We start from the raw sequence: 15,677 nt of genomic DNA on the forward strand, positions 1-15,677 counted from the left end.
ACTACAGCAAAACAAGGGGGCACAGTGGGACAGCATCATGGCTGGGTTTACAACCCATTTAAGTGAAACAGTCTCTCCATTGGGCAGAAGAGTAAGAGAGAGTGTTATTATATATAGAACATAAAAAGGCAAAAAAATGAAAATAATACCCCCTGTTCCCCTGATGAGATTCCATAGGAGTCAAAATGATTCTGCGCCAGTCTGGATTTTTTCAGCTTGCTAAAAAGGCCTGCCACTTAGACAAAGACAATTTACTCCCTGCTAAAGGGCTGTGGTTGCCTTGGGCGGATACAGATCCCCAAAACATAATGTGCAATTGTGCTCTACTTCTTTAATTACACTTTAGTAAACCCACAAAACAAAACTTAAAAAAATTGTTTGTAATTTATATGTATTAGTATTTTTTTATAATTTTTTTTTAGTTTTTAAACCATTAATATAATGAATATGAAAAGCAACGCCACCTGCATTTCCCATCAGCTGAAAATTAATGTGGTGAGAAGAGCAACATCACAAGACTTTCCTTTTCTCATTAACTTAATTTTAAGCCAATGGGAAATGAACAGCGAATGGCCCTGGTTTTATATTATCATTATAATAACAGTTTAGAAACTAATATCTGATTTTTTTTTTTACATGAATTTGTTTTGATGGTGTACATTTAATTAGCAGGCTCCGTTAGCAGAGGTAGTGAGATGCACGCTGCCCCCTACAGTATTCTGCTAGTACTACAATGACCATCATCCCCAGACATGCTGCTGTTTAAGTTCCCATACTCGGTGCAAGGATCTCATCCGCCGACTGTGCCGTTTTCTGCTCCTGTGAGACTATTACAGCTGCCTCATTACCCGTAATTTAAGTTGTCTCTGTACTTACACTGCGAATGGTTGTTTGAATGTTGGTGCAATAGAAAAATAATTACATTATTAGCTGAAACCTGCTCTCTGCAAAGCAATTTCTCATTGATATTGTTACATGCTTCCAGCTTTTATCGAGGTATTAAATTGGTTTCTTTTCTTGGGTAATAGCACTGAAATGTTACCCCGGCTCTTTATATATAAAATACAATGACAGCAGCGTTCTGTTGCTGCCGTAATGAAGGCAGTAATTGCACCTGCCCTATAACCTTAATGAGTTTAAATACACCATCCTTGGCAGGCGTTCCCATCTTCCTTCCCCGTGTCAGGGGGTTCATGGAGCGTTTATTGCTACGCCACTGAGAACAATATGTTTAAAAAGCCAAGAATTGAGCAGTTTAAAAGTCAAATATGATACATTTACGTTTATGAGACAACTGAGCTTTCCCTTCCCATTCTTACATACAGTGCCGCCAATTTCAAATATTGCCATGAATTCTTAATTGGACTGACTCCCTGGGGCACTCTGGGGTTACTCTGGCCTTGTGTGTGGGATCATTGTCCCCCCAGAAAGATTAACTTTTGCTATATTTTACTTTTAGCAGACTGAAAAAGGGTCTCTTGTATGTATGTATGTATGTATGTATGTATAACTTTATTTATAAAGCGCCACAAGGGTACGCAGCGCTGTACAATCTTACGGAATTACACACAGGGAGGACAAGTGTTATAATAAATAAATACAATAAATATATATATAAATACAAAGGGAGTAAGTGCCATGTGGTATGGGACACAGTAGGAAGGAGGTCCCTGCCCCGTAGAGCTTACAATCTAAGTGGTTGGGTAACATACAGGCACAAATTGGAAGGTAATGGGTTCCTACTGATAAAACCTGCCCCACAGCATGATGCTACCACTATACATGGGTCAGTCATACCCAGAGCTCTGTATAACTGTATGGCCTGCACTGGAGTGTAGCACAGAAGAAGGCATTGCTCAAACGGAACAGCACATCTAGAGCTGTGGCTCTGCCATCTGAGTCCAAGATACAGTTGATCTTTTTGACCAGAGTCCTATGTATGTAATTGATTCAAACACTGGCCACATCTTGAAAAACATCATATCAAGGCAGACTTGAATAAGGACAATCTCCAAATCATACCTTTATTGGTCTTCATGCTTGGCCTTTCGTTTCACTGCTTTGAGTTCTTCTAAGGCAATCGGCACCACAGCTTGGGAGCCACTGACTATGGGCAACAGCCTAGGGATGACTATCCAGTGCAATGCAGTGGCTGCCACTTTTTCAGTTCAAGCCCTGCTTGAGGGGCCCCCCGTAGCACTGAAATGAGTAGAAGTATAGAAAATATTGGTTCCAGTCATTTATTCATTGTTTCAAGAATATCTAGGACACCAAATACATATTTCCCCCTGAATCTCACCCTTACTGACCTTCAAGTTGGGCTTTGAGGTTTATCTTGTAGAGCAAATGGTCATTCTCCCCAACTCTCACCCTACAGTATCTAGTAGAATTAAGTCTTAAGCAACTAGATTTTAAAATATTTCACCACTCATCCGAGTGGCTTTATTAGTTCCTTGGATGAGTGGTGAAAAGTTTTCAAGAAAACTCAGAAAGTCCAGTTGCTTTAGGGCAAAAACATACTGGGTTACTAGTAGCAGCTACTTGTCACTGCTACTAAACTCCAGAAAATCCCCTGCCACAGACAATACTGAGAATTGCCTCTGCTAAAACAAACGTAGAGACAATTATCAGTAAATGATCAGTATTGTCTATTTTAGTAGCCATGACAATTAGCTGCTAATATTAGCAGTCTTCACCCTAAGGGCTCTGGCACACGGGGAGATTAGTCGCCCGCGACAAATCTCCCTGTTCGTGGGTGACTAATCTCTCCAAAATGCCACCCCACCGGCGAAAATGTAAATCGTCCGTGGGATGCCATACGCAGTGGCATGATTTCCCTGAAATCGCGGGAGTTGCCTTGAGAGGAAACTAATCTCCCCGTGTGCCAAAGCCCTTAGACTTAATTCTACTAGATCTGTATAACAGCAGGCCTGCATTGGCTTAGCTACACCCCTGATCACTTTGCTCTTGAGCCTTCCTTGGTTATCAGTAACATTTACATGGTGGAAACAAATTGTACTTGTCAAAACATCAATTAAAGTTGAATTTTCTCAAAAGCACGATTAAGCCATTAGGTAGCCTGACCAGCAGACTCAGTGTCCCAGATGATGACAAAGGCAGTAGTTAAATATCACAAGGACAAGCCAGGAATGCAGCCAACACATACATTATGTGCAACTCAGCATTGCTTGCCAGCGGGGTGTTGGTAAACTGGAAGGATTTGCTGATCCTTAACAAGGTGTCCCTGTTTCTCTAATGCTGTTACCAGGGCACGGGTCGGGCTGCTGTGTTGTTGGACACTAGTTCAGCTGCAGCTGGATAGCAGAATGTTGGATATTACTGATATAAGGAACTACTTGTAGCTCATACTTTGCCTGCTTTACCTGATGCACAAAAACATTTTGATCATGGTTATTAATAAAGAACTGAAGTGGTGTCCTAGTAATACTGGTACATCCAGATTATAACAGGAGCATGTGAGTATGGCATGAAAATCCTTTTTGGAGTCAATATAATCTTCTAAAATAAACCTCTGCTCCCCCCATTGGTTCTATCTGCCGGGGGGGGGGGGGGGTAGGACACATATAGAGAACACATATAGGCTTAAGCAGGGCTCTGGATTTGATGGTGGGGTTTCCAGACACACACTTCACTCTACCCCCTCTGTCACTGCTTGCACTTACCCTCATGCTCACACCTTGCATCCCCCGTGGCCTCACAGGTCATTGGGGATTGGGACGTCGGAGCTTTTGACAGCAATTAATATCTCCCACCCAGTCCCCAGTGAAGATGCTGCCCAGTCAGTATGCTGCCTCTACAACCTTGCCGTCCTAGGCCCAGACCATGGTGACCTTCCCACTAATCCAGGCCTAGGCCTAAGAACAGATGTAAAAAGTTTTTGCCCAGGTACCAAGCCCAACATCACTTCTGAGAAAGATATGGGGAAAGCATGGTAGGAAGTGGAATGTTATTTACCAGTGGTTTTGCAAAGTAAAAAACATGTGTGACATTAACCTTATGGTTACACAAGCAGTAAATTGAGGGGGACCAGACAGAAAACCACTTATGGCAGGGTCAGTCTGGGACAGTGGGAAACCTGATGGGCCACAGCCCTAATGGGCCCCGCCAACCCAGACCCAATTCCCACTGGTGACCGCGACCTCCCTTCCTGAATGCTCCAAGGTAAGTATCATATATGTGTTTCAGGGGGTGTGTGCAGGCAACAAGGGGGTCCCTGGGGTGTCAGCCCTGCACACCCCAGTCCTACCTGAGATTTGGGGACAAAGCCTATTTGCACTACAAGATAGTCCTGTTTTTGAAGGTCAGCTAGGGTGAGATTTGGGGTAAACACTTAACTGCTGTGTTATTAGGTAAAGGGGTTCCTGCTCAAATTTTGGAAATAAAATAAGGACTTAGGAAAAACAGTCCAAAAACCACTGCATTATAACAGTAATATTGTATGGAATAATGGGTGCCTGCTAACGCTTTTTTGCCCCTGGCCCTGGTACCAAATATATCCATTTCACGTGAAAGCTCTACTCTCTTAAGTCCAGCAAACGGCCGAGTAATGTATTAGAAAAGCATTTTAACCATTGAAAATGTGTGTCCATTGCTAAGTTCTCCCGAGCCTCATGTTTTCTTGATAATTGTGGTTTGTTATAAGATGTTAAATGCATTTCTGGTCATCCCTGGCTGAGATGAGCTTGGAATAAAAAGCTTTTACTGGCTCTTTAGGCAGATCATCCTGCAATTACCCATGATGAACTGCATTTCATTCTGCCACTGAAACCAATAGCAGCAGCCTCAAGTTGACTCAGAGTGTAGTTAATTGAACAAAACACTGCACTTCAGCACAATATGGGGTTTAATGCCATTTTTGCAAAATTATCTGCGTTTTCAATAGAGATATAATTTACCCACACTAAATCTTTTTTTATATTATAAAATATGACATTGGAACATGTGTAGTCAAATGAATCTGCACAGTGTCTTTCTGATGGGATCCAGGTCTCTGTTTTACCTAATACAGGTATCGGATCCATTATCTAGAAACTCATTATCCAGAAAGTTCCAAATTACGGAAAGGATGTCTCCCATAGACTCCATTATAAGCAAATAATTCTAATTTTTAAAAATGATTTCCTTTTTCTCTGTAATAATAAAACAGTACCTGTACTTGATCCCAACTAAGATATAATTACCCCTTATTGGGGGCAGAACAGTCCTATTGGGTTTATTTAATGGTTAAATGATTCCCTTTTCTCTGTAATAATAAAACAGTACCTGTACTTGATCCCGACTAAGATATAATTACCCCTTATTGGGGGCAGAACAGCCCTATTGGGTTTATTTAATGGTTACATGATTCCCTTTTCTCTGTAATAATAAAACAGTACCTTTACTTGATCCCAACTAAGATATAATTACCCCTTATTGGGGGCAGAACAGCCCTATTGGGTTTATTTAATGGTTAAATGATTCCCTTTTCTCTGTAATAATAAAACAGTACCTGTACTTGATCCCAACTAAGATATAATTACCCCTTATTGGGGGCAGAACAGTCCTATTGGGTTTATTTAATGGTTAAATGATTCCCTTTTCTCTGTAATAATAAAACAGTACCTGTACTTGATCCCAACTAAGATATAATTACCCCTTATTGGAGGCAGAACAGCCCTATTGGGTTTATTTAATGGTTAAATGATTCCCTTTTCTCTGTAATAATAAAACAGTACCTGTACTTGATCCCAACTAAGATATAATTACCCCTTATTGGGGGCAGAACAGCCCTATTGGGTTTATTTAATGGTTAAATGATTCCCTTTTCTCTGTAATAATAAAACAGTACCTGTACTTGATCCCAACTAAGATATAATTACCCCTTATTGGGGGCAGAACAGCCCTATTGGGTTTATTTAATGGTTAAATGATTCCCTTTTCTCTGTAATAATAAAACAGTACCTGTACTTGATCCCAACTAAGATATAATTAATCCTTATTGGGGGCAAAACAATCCTATTGGTTTTAATTACTGTTTAAATAATCTTTTAGTAGACTTAAGTTATGGAGATCCAAATTACGGAAATTTACGGAAAACCCCAAGTCCCGAGCATTTTGGATAATGGGTCCCATACCTGTATTGTGCATTTTGGAATACAGCCACAAATGCAGTGGTGCTAAAATGGACACAAATGATGAGCATTTTGAGGCAATTTATTAAAGGTAATTGCATCCAACCACATTCCTTGCACTTCCCTATGGTTGCTCTGAAGCTGGTCATCACTGTTGGACTGGGACCCCAGGGGCCCACGAGAAAACCTTGGACCCTAGGCCCACTTTCCCAACTATTTTTCCTCCTTTCCTTGCCCAACCTCCTAGTCTCTTTTATTTACATGCTAGCATCTATTCTTCCATCTATTTCTCCTCTTTGTTCCCATTCAGAAATAGGGAATGACCATGAAACAGGCCAAATGGTCCAGAGCAGAAGAGCCCACTGACACCTGGGCCCACCGGGAGTTTTCCTGGTATCCTGGGGGGCCAGTCCGACACTGCTGGCCATGCATTAAAAGATCTGCTATTTGGAGAGGGGTGAGCACTTTGACAGGAGTTTTAAGCCTGCCCATTCTAGCCTGTTGTGGATCCGAAAGGAGCATATCTTATCAGCCTGAGTATGGCCACTTAGTGCCACTGGCGGATCCTGGAGCTACTGCCACCCTGAACAATTTGGTACCCATTGCAGCGCCAGGCCAAGCTGGAGTGGTGCTCTAGCCAAGCCACCTTAGGACTTGCCCCCTGTTTGAGCGTGCAAGGACCCATGGTGACAAAGGAGGGGTAGAGTGACAAGCAGGCGGCAGAGGGGACCATCACAATTGTGGGCAGGATTCTAGACTAGGGTCTAAACTAGGGGTAAGCAGACATAAAAGGTACCTGCCTGTCACCCCCTACCATTGCATCCTAGGCATGTGGCTCTTCTGCCTACCCTTAGTTCTAGCCCTAACCGAATGCAATTGCTTTGATTATGGAGCCCTGGGTGCAATTGCAGATGCAATTATCTTTGGGTGCAAATGTTGCATTATGGGTAAAAAAAACAATTTAAAAAGCTATTTTAAAACTGCACTTTGCACACTGCACTTGTGGTTGTAACTGAGCATATACTGTGTGTATATATACAGTATATATATATATATCCCTGATGAATTTCGAGGAAGGAACTGAAACGTTGGAGTAATAAAAAACCTTGTTAGGTAAATTTCTTTTTTTGTCTATCAGTGACTTTTTTTTTTGTCTATCAGTGACTTTGCGTGATGTAATCATGAAAATCCCTGTGAGTGCCATCATTTATTTGTTTATACATTTTACCATTAGCACAAGCACCCAGGTATCAACCCCTTTTGTTTGGTGTGCTACCTTTATTTGGACTTATATATATATATATATACACAAAGGATGGCACACCGCTACATAACATACCTCGGGTGCTCGGTAAAGGGTTCCAATAGTATAAAAAAGACCAGCAACTCTGGGATTTCTTGTGAAAAATCAAAACAAATATTCAAAGTAGCATAAACAGCCGACGTAACGTTTCGGTCCCCATCGGGACCTTTCTCAGGGCCTGAGAAAGGTCCCGATGGGGACCGAAACGATACGTCGGCTGTTTATGCTACTTTGAATATATGTTTTGATTTTTCACAAGAAATCCCGGAGTTGCTGGTCTTTTTTATACTATATATATATATATATATGTTGCAAGGTGCCAAGCATGGTTTATAAAAAAAATATAACATATAAAAAAATACATATGTGAGATTCAGTATTGCTCCCTATATGTCTATTGACTATGGGGCATTAGGACAATGATTGCAGTGGCAAAAATGGAGTTAGCATATGCAGTAATTCATTAGGTGCATCTGTTGCGTGGGTAGGTGCAACATGCTAAGGGATCCCTGGAAAAATAATCAAGGCTGAGCTTAATTCTCTTACATAGTAACATTTATAGTAATATAGTAGACAAGCTTAACCATAATGCCTATATATAACCTGCCTAACTGCTAGTTGATCCAGAGGAAAGCAAAAACCCCATCTGAAGCCTCTCTAATTTGCCACGGAGGGGAAAAGATTCCTTCCTGACTCCAAGATGGCAATCGGACTAGTCCCTGGATCAACTTGTACTGAGAGCTATCTCCCCTACCCCTGTATTCCCTCACTTGTACTGAGAGCTATCTCCCATACCCCTGTATTCCCTCACTTGTACTGAGAGCTATCTCCCCTACCCCTGTATTCCCTCACTTGTACTGAGAGCTATCTCCCCTACCCCTGTATTCCCTCACTTGTACTGAGAGCTATCCCCCCTACCCCTGTATTCCCTCACTTGTACTGAGAGCTATCTCCCCTACCCCTGTATTCCCTCACTTGTACTGAGAGCTATCCCCCCTACCCCTGTATTCCCTCACTTGTACTGAGAGCTATCTCCCCTACCCCTGTATTCCCTCACTTGTACTGAGAGCTATCTCCCCTACCCCTGTATTCCCTCACTTGTACTGAGAGCTATCTCCCATATCCCTGTATTCCCTCACTTGCACTGAGAGCTATCTCCCCTACCCCTGTATTCCCTCACTTGTACTGAGAGCTATCTCCCCTACCCCTGTATTCCCTCACTTGTACTGAGAGCTATCTCCCCTACCCCTGTATTCCCTCACTTGTACTGAGAGCTATCCCCCCTACCCCTGTATTCCCTCACTTGTACTGAGAGCTATCTCCCCTACCCCTGTATTCCCTCACTTGTACTGAGAGCTATCTCCCCTACCCCTGTATTCCCTCACTTGTACTGAGAGCTATCTCCCCTACCCCTGTATTCCCTCACTTGTACTGAGAGCTATCCCCCCTACCCCTGTATTCCCTCACTTGTACTGAGAGCTATCTCCCATACCCCTGTATTCCCTCACTTGTACTGAGAGCTATCTCCCATACCCCTGTATTCCCTCACTTGTACTGAGAGCTATCCCCCCTACCCCTGTATTCCCTCACTTGTACTGAGAGCTATCTCCCATAACCCTGTATTCCCTCACTTGTACTGAGAGCTATCCCCCCTACCCCTGTATTCCCTCACTTGTACTGAGAGCTATCTCCCATAACCCTGTATTCCCTCACTTGATAAAAAGCCACCCAGCCCCTTCTTGTACCTATATAATGTATCAGCCAGTACGACTGGTTCAGGGAGGGAATTCCACAACTTCACAGCTCTCACAGTAAAAGAACCTTCTTTCTTCTAATCGGAGTGGGTGCCCCCATGTCAGGTGCAAGGACTTACTGGTGAATAAAGCACTAGAGAGATTATTATATGATCCCCTTATATATTTATAAATAGTTAGGACCCTCTCTTACTCAATAGTATCCTATTTGAGCACTGGAGCTTTGCCTAGTGCAGTCCCATTAAGAGTATAAGTGGTTGCATATTTTTTACATCCCAGGTGCATTACCTTACATTTATCCCCATTAATCACTCTCCATTATCCACCTTCATCTGCCACTTAGCTGCCCAGATTGCCAGTTGGCCAAGATCCTGCTGCAGGGATGTCACATCCTGGATAGAATTGACTGGTCTGCAGAGTTTTGTGTCATCTGCAAACACTGATACATTACTCATAATACCCTCCCCTAAGTCATTTATGAACAAATTAAACAAAAGTGGACCCAGTACAGAACCCTGAGGGACCCCACTGAGAACCTTACTCCAAGTAGAGAATGTACCATTAACAACCACCCTCTGTACCCGATCCTGTAGCCAGTTTTCTATCCATGTGCAAACGGCTTCACTAAGACCAATAGACCTTAGCTTAGAAAGCAGTCGTTTGTGGGGAACGGTATCAAATGCTTTGGCAAAATCCAAATAGATTATATCTACTGCATCCCCACTGTCCAGCTTCTTACTTACCTCATCATAAAAAGCAATTAAATTGGTCTGACATGACCTGTCCTTCATAAAGCCATGCTGATTACTGCTCATTATTCCAATTGTAAAACTGAACTAAACTCTCTCAGTACCCGAGGGTGTATTCCATCTGGCCCAGTTGCCATGTTCACATTAACTTTGTGTAAACCTTTCTGTATCATATCCCGCGTCAACCGCTGACTAGTTTGGGCTGAGGCAACAGTGCAGCTATTGGGTGGGCACTCTTGTTACTCTATTGTATACACAGAAGAAAAGAACGGATTTAGCATATTTCTGTATCTGTTATAACCATATTGTTACCATAATTAAATGGGGCCACACTCTCAGCCTGCATCTTTTAACTATTAATATGCTTGAACTTTTTGGGGTTAGTTTTAGACTCTGCCTCAATGCGCTCCTCATTTTCTATCTTTGCCCTCCAGACTGCTGTTTTACAACACTTGTTATAGTGTTTATATTCCTTAAATGCAGCTTCTGATCCCATCTGATTTGTATTTCCACAGCCCTTAAGGGATTGAAATTTGCTTTTCTGAAATTCAGGGTCTTTGTTGCCCCAGCGTGTATTTGTTTTTTGCACCAAAAATCAAATGAAATAACATTATGGTCACTACTAATCAGGGGGTCAACCCATGGTCGGACTAGGGGGTGCAGGGCCCACCGGGGCTCCCATCCCAGGGGCATAACACCCCCACAAGTGGCTCCCGCCCTGGCCTCACACCCCCAAGTCCCTCCCCTGAGTGCAGATAAGCATGTTATTGCACAACCCTTATGGTTATATAAGCACAACCCTATTGTCTATGTGCCAGTTAACACATGGCTAGCATGTACATTCCTAATCACCCTGTTGGGTTAGTATTCTGTTAATAAGGCTGAATTACTGTAGGTGACAGCCACAGAAAGAGGTAAAAGTAATAGGAAGGACAGGTAGTGAACTAGACTGAGCCCCTGTTTGTATTAATGCATTCTACTGTATAGCGCTGCATATAAAAGTAGCGCTTTATAAAAAAAGATATACATACATACTAGGCAAATCAATAGGACAGTCTAAAAGCCAGATTATGTCTCAACTGCTCCATCTACCTACAGTTCCCAGCACCACACCGGCTAATCATGTATGGCTTTCATGGGACAAAAGGCATGAAGTGCATGTGTAAGGTAACTACACAATTCATTTTCTTGATGGTACCTACCAGCCAGTACTTAAAGAGATTATGTCAGGGATAAATATGTTTTTTACAAAATGTATCGGTTAATAGCACTCCTCTAGCAGAATCTTGCATTGAAATCCATTTTTTATAGGGTTAACAGATTTTTTTATATATTATTTTGAAATCTTACATGGGGCTAGATATGTTCTTTGTTTCCCAGGTGCCTATTGTTCTCTGATAAACTTCTGTCTCTTTTTACTGCTGTAATGCAAGTTGGAGTGATATCACCTCCTCCCTTTTGCCCCCAGCAGCCAAACAGCAGAACAATAGGAAGGTAGCAAGATAACAGCTGTATTTCTAAAAATGCTCCCACCTAGTGGTAGATATTAGAATAGCACTTCATAGTAAAACACCCAAGTCTGACCATGACTCCTTCAGTTACAGTGAGTAAGAGACACAATAGCTTATCTGAAATCAGGTGTATTGTGTAGTGCTTTCTGAGAGCTCAGAATCAGACACAATCAGGGTTGGACGGGCCCTCCCCCGATCTGCCGGTCTCCTTCCCCCAATGCACGGAAGGTAAGTTTAATTTATGCACACTCGGGGGAGGGGGGCGGACGGGTGGTGGGGGCCACTGAAGCGGGTGTGAAGGCTGTGGCAAGGGGCCATTTGGGGGTGCAGGAGCCCCTTAGGAAGTAGCCCTGCACCCCCCAGTATGACCCTGGGTACAATGCACTGAGCTGGCTGCCCACACACCAATATTAATCTTAAAAAAAAAATTTTTGGTTCAAGAATAACATTTTTTATTGTACAATGAATTATTTGTGATGTACACAGTGTCATTTAGTAATAAAAACTACACCATAAAACTCATGACAGAATCCCTTTAATTTTTCAGTGTCCTCCCAGCATCCTTTGCAGCTGTCTTGTGGTTTTGTTCCCAAATATTTTGCCCCCATCTTTTCCCTCTGTTCCTATTTTGAGCCTCTCCTATCCTTGCCTTAAGGTCTCTTTCTTTACTCTATCACGATGGGCCACAGCTAATAGTAATTCCCTAAAAAGTAAAAAGCGGATTGGCGTTTTCTCCACTAGTGAGAAAGTAGCAGGTGTGACATTAGCCTTACAGTCACATACTTTACTATAATTCATAAAACTATTTGGGCTGCTTCTATATTACACCAATAGTCTCATTGTAGCATTCAGACAGAAGCAGAGTTGCTCAACTCCATGTAACCTGTAGCCGGCAGTTAGAACTCACCAACAAGACTTGTCTCGACAGACCCGGTAAGCTTAAATACTCTGCAGTCTTATATTGCTTTAGTTTAGTCATTTATTCAGCAATGTGAGCTAATATACTGTTGTTATTATTGTTACTTCCTTTATATTTAGCCAAATTAGCAGCAGTTCAAATACATGTGCATTTAAATTCCTCTACAACAGGGATCCCCAACCTTTTTTCCCTGTGAGCCACACTGAAATGTAAAAAGAGCTGGGAAGCAACACAAGCATGAAAAATGTTCATGAGGGTGCCAAATAAGGGCTGTGATTGGCTATTTCATAGCTCCTATATGGACTGGCAGCCAAAATGAGCTTCTGTTTGGCAGTACAACTAGTTTTTATTCAACCAAAACTTGCCTCCACTCCAGGAATTCAAAAATAAGCACCAGCTTTGAGGCCACTGGGAGCAACATCCAAGGGGTTGGGGAATAACATGTTGCCCCTGAGCCTCTGGTTGGGGATCACTGCTCTACAAGTACTGGTAATCTATGGTAATATGTCCTCCAAGATATTGCGGTTTGTCTATTACCAAGGTAAAAAATACAAACTAGAGTTCCTTAGCCCATACAGATTCAGTAACACTGCCTCTAATAGATATTGCCAGTAATTAGTACAGCTTAGATCTTTAACTATGGAAGTATCATTTTCAATATAAGACAAATCACTTGTAAATCATTAAAATCCTAATATTGCCTTTAGTAAATCTTTCCTAACTTCCTAAATGTTCCAGTTTCCACCACACTGTGCAATCTACCCTTCAGCCAGTTCTGTGTCCAAGTACATATATTATGTTCTAGGCCAGTGCTCCTCTTAATTTAATCAGTAACCTTTTGTGTGGTACTGTATCAAATGTTTTAGCAAAGTCTAAGTAGATCACATCCACTGCCATCCCAGAGTCTATATTTTAGACCAGTGCTGTCCAACTAGCGGCCCGCGGGCCGCATGCGGCCCTCGACCCCCCTCTGTGTGGCCCCCCACCTGTCTGGCTGCTTTAATGCCTTAACTTTGTGTAAGCTTTAAATGGTATCAGTACTGAGATTAACTGCCCCCCCTGCATGGTTCTCACCTCAGATTCAGGCTGTAATCCTCCTGTATTGTTTAAATATGTAATCCCCTGTGTTGTTCACACCTTTTAATCTCTGCATTGTTCACCCCGTGCAGTGTTCACACCTCAGGCTCAGGCTGTAATCACCCACATTGTTCCACTGTTCACACCTCAGACACTGTTTGTACTGCCTGGCCTATGCTGCCTGTGTATAGGCAGCATAGGGTAGGCAGAGTATGGCACATTGGCAGCATAGGGCAGGGAGGGTATGGCACACACAGGCAGCATAGGACAGGCAGAGTATGGCACCCACAGGCAGCATAGGGCAGGCAGTGTATGGCACACACAGGTAGCATAGGGCAGGGAGGGTATGGCACACACAGACAGCACAGGGCAGGCAGAGTGCTGCCTGTGTGTGCCATGCTCTGCCCACCCTATGCTGCCTGTGGGAGGTGAACCTGGCAGGGGTTTGTTCTGGGAGTTTGTTAGCAGTTGGAAATAGACATTAAATGGTCCCTAAGGTGTGTAATTATATGCTGAGGGTTGCTGTGCTATCCACAGGGGAGGAGGCATATGGATTTAAGGGTGTGTCTTAATATGACATAATATAATTCTTTAACATATGAATGATGGTTGATATCCCTGCAGCAACCATTGTGATAAAATGGGTGTGGTTTGAAGTGGGTGTGGTTTAAAATGGGGGAGTAGCCAAAACTGGCTTCCATTAGTGGCCCTCCATCATGTATGCGAGAGAAATTCCAGCCCTCTGCATCGCAGAAGTTGGACAGCACTGTTTTAGACTAATAAATTTAGTCTGGCAAGATTTATTATGCATAAAACTATGAGGCACAAACTCATAGTATTGTTATTTTTATTGTATTCAGGATTGTATCTTATTACTCCTTCTAGTTTTCAGGCTGAGAACAGGATACCTTTTTGAATATCAGCACAACATTTAAGAATTCGCCAATCTTTTGGCACCAAGCCAGACGGTTTGGAAAAAACTAAAAGCTAAGCTCGTTTAGTAACCTAAGATGAATAGCATCTGGTCCTGGACCTTTGTTTACTTTTAGTTTTAGTCTCTTTTGAATTTCTTACTGAGTCTCCCATGAATCAATACTAAAGTTTCATTAGATTTGGGTCTATAAAAATGAAGCTTTCATAGCAAGTTCCTGATTTGTTTAGATAGATGAAAAAATAACTGTTCAGAATCTCTGCTTTTTCCCTGCTCTCATCAACCAATTGACCTCCCTGGGACAATAAGGGTTACTTGCTCCATTTTTTTTAGTATTTACATATTTAAAGAATAATTTTGGACCTAGAAGCTGATTTATAAAGTGACTATAAGTCCTGTCCAAAAAAGGGTCTAAAATGCTATATAAAATATATACTTGTAGCAAGCAGTGGTGGGTGGCTCGGTCAATTGTTATAATACCACTGGTACAACGACTACTGTTTTTCCACTGGGCCCTTTGAAGTCTTTTCCCAAATTTCTAAAGCCCTCATCTCACCACTAGATACTGGGAAATCCAAAGCAAAAGCTAAGGGGAAGAGGTCATAATAGTTTAAACACACGCTCCAATTGGATTGAAGTGATTTGGCCACTTATGTACTGGGCCAAAACTATGGCAGCACCAGATATAAAGCCAGTCTGTGCATAAGCAGATATTGTCTGCCAACTTGGGCACTCTGTATGTGGGGCCATAAAGATGGTCTTGCAATTGATAGTTGGTCAGGGTTTAATCAGATACCAATTAAAGCATGAAAATCCTGCTGGGTGAGGACCACACTGAGGCGTGGATCCCATTGAGTCTAAACAGGCCACTTGAGCCATATGAGCAAATCTTCAGTTTTAAAGGAGAAGGAAAGGTAAAAACTAAATAAGCTTTATCAGAAAGGTCTATGTAAATACAGCCATAAGCACTCACAGAAACGCTGCACTGACTTCTCTGAAAAAAGATTATTTGTGTCTGTAATTCCGGTGCCAGAGACACGCAGCTCTCTGCTCTCCCCCCTCTCCTGCTCTCCCCTCACTCAAGAAAGCTAAGAACTCACTTCTCCCCCTTAGGAATGTGGATCTGAGCCAATCGGCAGCAAGCTTCCTCATAGTCTAACTAACTAAGCATGTACACCGGTCTGGGTCTCGGTGCAGGAGTGAGGCATTATGGGAACTTTCTTTAAAGAGCTCAGCGTTTTTTTTTCCTATGAGGCTTCTGATCATCTGAATGGGAGAAATATGGGGAGACTTAAGGGCACT

This window comes from Xenopus tropicalis, chromosome 2 (assembly GCF_000004195.4).
Source record: "Xenopus tropicalis strain Nigerian chromosome 2, UCB_Xtro_10.0, whole genome shotgun sequence".
NCBI classification, from domain to species: Eukaryota; Metazoa; Chordata; class Amphibia; order Anura; family Pipidae; genus Xenopus; species Xenopus tropicalis.